We start from the raw sequence: 9,179 nt of genomic DNA, 5'->3' as shown, positions 1-9,179 counted from the left end.
GTTCAGCACATACACACATTCAAAACATTTTAATGAATAATGAATCATTTCCATAATCAAAGCTAAAGGGCCAAATATTGCACTACCACAGTCACTTAATGTGCTCAGTTAAAAACTAAACTCTTTGCATTTACAATGTCACAATAAGGATATTTTGAAAGGTTTTTATGCAAAAAACAAAACAAATAGCTTAAATAAAAGCATGTGAATACCACAGAAGCAATTCCTGAAGAAAATGCATGTGAATGCTGTTTACATTGCTGCTAATTGGAATTTTTGGCAGACTTTATAAATATATGAAAACATACTGAGTGAGAGTGAACGGGGGCTTTGAAACATGGCTGTGGCCTGCAATGCATTCTGGTTTGTGTCACCATGATGAGCTTAGTCACAGTTAATTAACATGCTACAACGACTGTATACAGTATAAACAGTTCTGAGTTATAAATCCAATGTGACTGAAATGGGTCTCCATAGGCTTATAAATTCCCCACTCACCCCCCACTTTGGAGCAGTTTTATTCCTTACTTCAAGCTTGGGTCCCCTACCAGAGGCCTGGGAGCTTGAGGGTCCTGCGCAGTATCTTAGCTGTTCCTAGGACTGCACTCTTCTGGACAGAGATCTCAGATGTTGTTCCTGGGATCAGTGGCTCCACACTCTCCCAGTTTGGGGGTCACAGCCCCCAATGTTCCTATTACCACAGGGACCACTTGTGCCTTCACCTTCAACATCTTTTCTAGCTCTTCTTTCAGCCCTTGGTATATCTTGAGCCTCCTGTTGTTCCGTCTTCCTAATGTTGCTATTGCTTGGGATTGCTACATCTATCACTACGGCCTTCTTCTGTTTGTCCACCAATACTATGTCTGGTTGGTTGGCCATTACCAGTTTGTATCTGGAAGTCCCACAGGATCTTAGCTTTGTCATTCTCAGCCACCTTTGGAGGTGTATCCCATGTACCCCATTTTGACTTTGGGACTTCCAGCTTGTACTCAGCACAGATGTTTCTGTACACTATGCCAGCCACTTGGGTATGGTGTACAGAAACATCTGTGGCAGATCCATGTATGCCCTGCCTGCTAGCATCTTGCACCCCGCTGTTACGTGCTGGATTGTCTCAGGGGCCTCTTTGCACAGTCTGCACTAGGGGTGCAACGGTTTAAATTACTCACGGTTCAGTTTGTATCACAGTTTTAGGGTCACAGTTTCGGTACGGCTTGGTATGTGTGTGGTTAGGGTGGTCCTACCTCCCCCCCATGGACAAAAACAGACCTCCTGTTCTTTTGTAATGTTTACTTCAAACCCACTTAATGTCGGTGACCATTAGGAATTCACTAAGCATTCAAATCAGGAATGAAAACGACTTTGAAAAGTACCAATATAAGTGGAATTTACTATACATGTATCTTCCACCAACAAGTGGGATTTCTATCTCCTCTAGCTCTCTTATGCCAGAGGGGTACCTGATGACTGGCAGGGTGTAGGTGTTAATTGCCTGGACTTGGTTCTTTCCATTCAGCTGATTTCTCAGGACTTGCCTTACTCTCTGCAGGTACTTGGTGGTTGCTGTTTTCCTTGCGGCCTCTTCATGGCTCCCATAAGTCTGCGGGATCCCTCAACATCTGCTATGTTGCCTTCTGGTAGTACAATCCCCTCAGTTCTGACTACCTTCCCTCTCCTTGTTACCATTCGACCACATTTATCCAGTCCAAATGACATTACAATGTCCTGGCTGTAGATCCTAGTGGTGTGGATCAGTCAGTCGATGTCTCGTCCACTCCTGGCATACAGCTTGATGTCATCCATGTAGAGGAGGTGGCTGATGGTTGCTCCACCCAATAATCGGTATCCATAACCACTCTTGGTGATGATCTGGCTGAGGGGGTTCAGCCCTATGCAGAACAGAGGTGGGCACAGAGCATCTACAGTATATAAGAAAATACAGTATATGAATTTATTATAATTTAGTGCTTAAAAACAAAGGGAATTTATGTATTGTGTAAGTGCTGAATATTTTACCTAACTCATAATGATTCATAAACTGTAAATATCATTATAATGATATTCTATACAGTTCATCAGTGTGTAATACTGAGTAGTACAAAATAGTGTGTACACTCTGGCTGACATAAATGCATCTACATGAACCGTTTTGACAATTTGTAAGTATAGTATGTTAACATTCATGAATAAAAAAAGTAAGTCATAATTGCACAATTTGAAATATGGAAATGCAAAAATTCATCCTCTACTATAACTTTACCGTCTATTGTTTTATACACTTCAGGTTTTAATCGAACCTTGGCAAACACAGGAGCACCAGGTGCACGTGCGACCGTCACGTCCGCCATCATCTATAATAATCCACATATAGTAATATAAATATTTCACAAAGAATGGTTCTCAAACTGTAGGTAAAGCAAAAAAGATACAGAAGATTAACAGCGTGTAGCTTGGAAGACAATACAGTGTTGCCAACTTGGCGACTTTCTCGCTAAATCTGGCGCTTGTGACTCTGCATTTATTGTCCTCAACGAGCAACGGGTGCTGCCATGAGCCCCGCCCTCGTCCCAAAGCGCGGCAGTTCCAGCTGTAGTCAGAGCAGAGAGGCGACCCACACCGATCCGCCTCCTGACTGCTAATGAATCGCCCACCGTGCAAAACCCCGCCGCTGAGCCCGGATACAGGAGGAGGGTAAATTGATTAAATTTGATATTCTAACATTTACCAATACAAGACAAAATTGATTTATGTAATGTGGGTCTAGACAAAGCATTAAAGTCATGAAGTTATTTTGAGAAGTGATGGCCTATTTAAATGGCAAAATATAAAACAAGCAAACCAAGAATCAACAGAAGAAAGTTCATTTGTAGTTCTAAACATATTTAGGGTGTTTTTAACTCACTTTTTGTTTCTCCCATGACATTATTCCTCTCTCCTACAGTATCCATTACAATTACATGCAAATAGAATTTTATGCAAATTAGGAGATGACGTCATTTAGTCAGTTTTACTGGTTTCTCGTGAAGCCATTTCAGTTCTTGTGCAAAGCTTTCTCTTTGTTGTGGTCCTAGAAGCAGGAGGGAGGCTTCCTCTTCAATAGCTACTTTCTTTACTGAGGAGTTTGCAACATTGAATATACCAGAGAATGATGATGCATAGACATCACAGTAATTAACTAAGAATGCCTGAGGTCAGAGGTCACCTTGTAGGGGTTTAGCCTCCCTCAAGAACAACTGGTACTGCATTTTGTGTGAGCATCTCTCACAGAACAAAGCAAACGTATTTATACGTGAATATGCAGATTGTAATCAAGTATTACAGAATGCACCCCTAACCTTCAAATGTGGTGTCATTTGGACAAAGTCAAATTCTGAGAGACATCTCATGCATCTTATAAGATCATTTCTACGTCCTTGGTTGATCCAGATGTCATTCCAGTTGGCCAAGTACGCACAGTAGCACATTCCAAATCTCTTATATTGGCTCTGAGGACAGAAGAGGGAGGACAGTGCTAGAGGAGTCATGACTGAGGACACATGAGACCCTCCTTTGTGGAAGTTTTTTTCTGAACTGGCATGCCCATTTATCAGAAATCAGTTGGTGATTGGATGCTTCAAATGAAGGATTTGAGAAGAGGACATCTCATGTCATTAATAATGTGTTTCCTCGAGTCTCTCTTCTTGCATCTTACGTGGGCGGGATTAAGACACAGGGAAAAGTGAGTAACCAGAGAGGAGAATGTTTGGCGCTGATATCACCATGTACTCCTTCTATGCCCTTCTCCTCTGTCTGATATTCTGTGCATGCTTCCTTTGCTTTGGTGCCTGATTGGCTTCTGCTGGGTTTGGCAGGGAGCCTATGGACTCCCGGTGCTGTTTTTGTGTGCGTGTGTGTGTGTGTATGTCTGTATGTCAGCATTCTGCACATGTATCTGCACCCAAGCCTGTATAATGAGTGCTCCGTAGTAAAACTGTCATCTGTAAATCAAGTGGAGTGCCAGGTGCCTGGTAGTGCCACACTCTTGATTTAAAGCTGCTACATGATTTAAATGATATGTTGTTTGGAAGTTGACAAGGTGTTAGAAAGCAGCTTTCCAGTGGTCGGACCTGAGCTGGTGTGTCTGACCAGTTCTGTAAATTTTCAAAAACCAATCATTTGATGTTTAAAACCACACTGACGTTTTAAATTGGTTGTTAATGGAGATTTAGGTGTGAAAAGGACGCCTGGTTTAAAATGGTCTGCAAAGTTTATTTAAATTTTTTTCTGGCATTGTGTTCACTACTCGACTGCTCACCAGAAATAGATTCCAGGAGACTGTTTGCATTTGCCAGCATTTGATAGCTCCTGCAAAACAAAGGATTTTCTCTAAGTCGAGTTTTGCTCTACTCCTACATTCCTGTCCTTAGAGTTCACCTAACAGTTTAGAAGACTCACTGTTTTCCAGCCCAGTCCGCCTCCTTCTGTGCTTCACCAGCAAACATCCTCAGCCATAGCACAGTTCCTCTGCAGCTAAAATCAATTTTCAGCAGCTCATAATCAATATCTTATTATTTAATATATACCAAAACAGTGAAAGGGCTTGAGTAAAAAAAACAGCTGCATTATAAGTTATAAGGTAACTACACTAAATGCAGAACATTAGATGTATGAAACTGAAGAAATAGTGCTTCAGAGTTTTAGTTAAGTAAAGCCCTTGCATCTATGTACTTAAATACTTTCCACAGCCACTGACATCCTTAAAAATCCAATGCAACCAATCTGAACAGGAATCCAGAGCACTGGCATGATGCAATTATGTGCCAAGGAAATATTTTAACTGCGAAGCAGTTGGAGGAAGTGTGTTAGTCACTGCATGCTACTTTGTCTACACATGGATTTCAATATAGTAATGGAATTTATTGTAGTTCTGACTGAACAAAGCTGAGCTGATCAGAAAAAAACAGCAATTTCCCCCCATCTGTTGTGTAAGTAGTTAGACTAGTAGATGTGTAATAACACAAACTCCATCATAGGTGTTACACATTTTCCATGCAGCTCCAGTTAACAACCCCATCCCTGTCTGTGAAAGCCAGACTTTGTCCCTAACTTTGTGTGAAAAGACCTGAAATGATTGGCTTTCTGTTACAGCTGGACAAATGACTTGAGAACGTTTTTCACAGGCCTTTATTCCCTCCCAGGTTCAACCTGATCAGTGAGGCACATGGAAGCACACACACTGCGTGATTAAGTGTTTAATCGAAAGAAATTAAAGCCCAACACTGGCCTCACAACTCTTGGTTCTGCCTATCTGAGGCCAAATATCTGCTCAGTTCTTCCCCCTGCACCTGAGGTCAGTGGGCCCACCAAGTCCTGAACCAAACCCAGGCCAAAAAAGTGGGTAATTTAGCCCTGCCTGACATCGCTCATCAGTTCCTGTCGGATAAAGGAGTCAACATCAAGATGCAGCCTGATGGCTGAAAAATATTTTTGAGTGTTTCTAGGTGGATTCAGGGATGTGTGCTGTCCTGCTGGTTGGGCTGTGCATGGAAACATGTTCTTTTTCTCTCACTGTGCTACTTTGTATTGGGAGGAGGATGGAAGCAATTACCAGCACCAGCAGCTGAGAGAGGACCAAGCCTCTGCACATCAATCAGCATTACTCCACCACTCGTGCGAGTGTGTGAGAAGGAGTGTGTGAAAGACCACCCCCCAGTGGTGACACGCTTCATAACAGCCAGGCACTTAGAGCACCATAACAACCACAATCTGCTCAAGGGTCTGAAATCAGAATAGAGGCCCTTTTTTCCTCTAAATTAATTTTCACCACCTAATTGCTATCTTCATTACCGGGGTACAATAATGTCAAAAAACACTGTCCTGATTTAATTTCCATGGCTGAATGTGAAATGAGTCGGAAAAAGAGGCAAAGCGTGTGCTGCTTGTCATTTGATTCATGCTGAACTGCAAAGCAGAGGCAATTTAGGTTAATGTGGAGTGAGGAAGAGGGGAGAGGTTACAAAAAGCAGGGGTAATTTGGTGTGGCGAGTTAATGAGTCATCTTTTGTTCAGAGTATTTGATTGACAAAAGAGCCAAGCAGCATTGGTGTTAGAGAAGCCTTAAAGGGCCTCTGTAAATTTTTCATTCTGTCACTGTTTTTTTTGTTTTTTCCACATACACTTTATTTGGTTTCAGCAACACACTCCTTCTATCTCAGGCTTTATGTCTCTCCCTCTGGTGTCTAGTCCTCCTGTGTTTAAGCTAATTGCAGCTCTGCTAAGCTTGAGTGTGTCAACTGTGACATTTCCACTGTTGGCGTAGCAACATTAGCACTGCTCTCTCATTATGTCCGCATTAGGGACATCACACATTAGCCAAACTTTCCTCTGGCTGCACTTAACACAGAGGGAAAGGGGGTTTTGATGTTAAAAACCCAAATGCTTTTAACATTTAATATGATCTTCTCTGAATTCTGCACTGGCACTTCGTTTTAATGTCCCTAAAATTGCACTGCCGAAAGGTAAGCGGGAACAATCATCCTCCACTGATTAGTTCTCTGCTCTTGGAGCATGGTTACCCGAGCTCCATCACCTCATGCATACTAAACCAATGAAAAGCACAACAGCCAAATCTTTATGTGTTGTGCCTCTAAGAGAGAATGAGCTAAAATAAAAGCTTGTGTTGTGCATTTTGTCTATGGAGGACTGGGTGTGTATCGTATTCAGGTTGAAGTTCAAGGCCAAACTGCTGTTTTATGAAAGGGAGAGAAAGGGAGAGAAAGGGTGCGCTGTTCTGTGACGAATGATTGTTAGAGAGAACTCAGCGCTACAGGTAAACAAATGAGGCTGATTTTCTTTGGGATAAAACGATTTGAGAGTCTGGATGTCTTATCCATGATGAGAAAACAGCAGGGTGTCGCACCATCAAGGCCAGCACTCTCTGAGCCTGGTGACGACACAGACATTTATACCATGCTTGATGTAGCTATTGATTCTGCATTATTATATTATTTACTGACACTGAAAGCTGCAGCAAACTGTATTTCCACCTTTCAACACTGCACCTCATGAATGAGGATTTCTTCTCTCTCCGTTTCCATTACACAACTTGCAGCGCACTGGCGACAGGAGCACACTCCTTTTAAAGAGAATGAGACAAGCTGCTGTGATTGGCCGTGATAGGCGCCAGCCCACACCACACCTACTGATAATTTATTCCTCCTCATTCAACTGCATGTACTCAACATCAAGAGGGCTACAACACACTGAGTGACTGTGGTTAAAAAAAAAGAAAAAAAAAAAAAAAAGGGGGTGTGGTGTAAAGAATCACTAAGTATTACATCATGAATATTCCAGAGAAGAATCATTTCAGGATTTGAAGCTCCATTCCTGGTACTTCTGAGTCTGCCTGACATAAATCCGAGAGAGGTCTGTTTACTTCTGTTTGACGCACATAGTTGTGTGTTGCCAAAATGCAGGTGACCTACAAACAGCGATGTGAATGAAAGCAACCAGCAGTGCTGCTGTTTTACAACACATTTTACCATAAAGTAGAAATGATAACATATTGTGGTTTGCCCTATAGTTGCAGTTTTCTTGTGAGAGCTCAAGGGAAGAAAAATGACCATGTTACATGCTACAAATATCTTCATGGTCTTTCTTTAAAGCAACATGCTGAAAACGTTGTCAAGGGACAAAGACTGAAGGTAGATTTTATTTTAGACATCTCATGGTTTGCAGAGGGAGAACTTGATTTGTAAACTCATTGGTGAACGATTCTTCTTCTGCTTATTCTGAATTTTCTTGACATGGATAGCTGTTTTTTTTTAACCTCCTTTTTTAAAAATCTTATTTAAGCCTTCATACATTGCTATCTGGCTTGAGTATTGTTTGAGTATTTTGTATTGTCTGAAGCTTGTAACACTAAGGCTAACCTCAGTGGGATTTCACCTGGTTAAATAATGTAATACCTGACAATGGAAATATCTGAAATTGTGAAATGCAAGAGTTTATTAAGCACAAGCTTTAATCAAATAACTTAGCTAAGTTATACATGTAAAAGTATGATATAATCCATATCTCAAACATTATATTTTATGCAATAGTATTCCATTTGCATATCAGGTTGTTAAGTAAGAAAACATTAGGTGCATCCCTTCCACTCTCTCTGCAACATCTTTCTCTGTTATCTGGCCCCGGGTTTGCTATCACATTTCTTTTAAAGATATGGCATAGGACAAACAAAGGCATAGGACAGTTTAACAATGAAAGAAAAGAGGCTTACTTTGAGCTGAAGGAGACAAACCAGGTTGGAAGAGCAGGAGACAAAACCAGGCATCAAGTAATCCAAAGCAGACAGGAGAGGTTCATGGAAGAAGGCAAAAGGCAGAGTCCAAAATCCAAACAGAACGAGAGGTTCATGGAAGAAGGCAAAAGGCGGAGTCCAAAAAACAGGTAGGAAATCCAAAACATGGGAAGGTCAAAGAAACAAGTGGCTGGAACATTTAAGCTGCAAGATGTACACAGCATTTATCTGGCCAAGAGCTACCAGAAACCATGTGACTTGGGAGCTAATGAAGGAAGTGTAAACAGGTGATCAGGTGAGCGGTCAGGTGATTGGAAGCCAAGGGAATGAGTTCAGAGGCATCTAGAGGCTGGATGAGAGAATTAATGACCAGGAAATAAGAGCCAAGACACACAGGGCTGAGACAGGGACTGTGACAGTTTCATTAAACACAAATTTATTTAGCAATGTGCCACATGTAAAAAAAATAAATTACATAGTCGAGGACATCAGTAATGGTTTCTTAAATAGTAAAAATTGTGGAGGAAAGTCATCATCAGTTTCTTACACTACATGGATGTCTCTCCGAACTGATAAACACAGGAGACATACATTCAAGGCCAAGTGTTTCAAACTATTTGTCAGATGGCACGTGTGAAATGTACAACAGGAAACAAGACTGTAGGAAAGTGTGACTAACTATTCCACTTGTGAGTAACACCTTGAAAATAACTCAGTCTGCTAATAACTCTAGCACTGAGAAATCATGCTCCATGGAGGCAACACCTTTTCAGTGAACTTGCAGCTGCCTTCCAAATTCCTCTCATTTCACCCTCTTATCAGCTTCCATCACAGGCACAGTGACATTAAAATGACTTTTTTTGTCCTAACTAGCTCAAAATGTTTAACAGTTAATGAC

At 41.4% G+C, this 9,179-nt stretch overlaps 1 long non-coding RNA gene across 1 annotated transcript in view; it reads right to left on the bottom strand.

Annotated features, from left to right (window-relative positions):
* The window catches only part of LOC109969828 (uncharacterized), a 65,832-nt gene extending 57,452 nt beyond the window's left edge, over positions 1–8,380 (bottom strand). The window contains exon 1 of the long non-coding RNA XR_002276316.1: positions 8,261–8,380. This is a non-coding gene — a long non-coding RNA (uncharacterized LOC109969828). The remainder of the gene's footprint in view (positions 1–8,260) is intronic.
* Between the last annotated feature and the right edge of the window lie 799 nt (positions 8,381–9,179).

The sequence above is a fragment of the Monopterus albus genome, unplaced genomic scaffold (assembly GCF_001952655.1).
Source record: "Monopterus albus unplaced genomic scaffold, M_albus_1.0 scaffold182.1, whole genome shotgun sequence".
In the NCBI taxonomy this organism is placed as follows: domain Eukaryota; kingdom Metazoa; phylum Chordata; class Actinopteri; order Synbranchiformes; family Synbranchidae; genus Monopterus; species Monopterus albus.
This window is presented reverse-complemented; position numbering and strand designations above follow the sequence as displayed.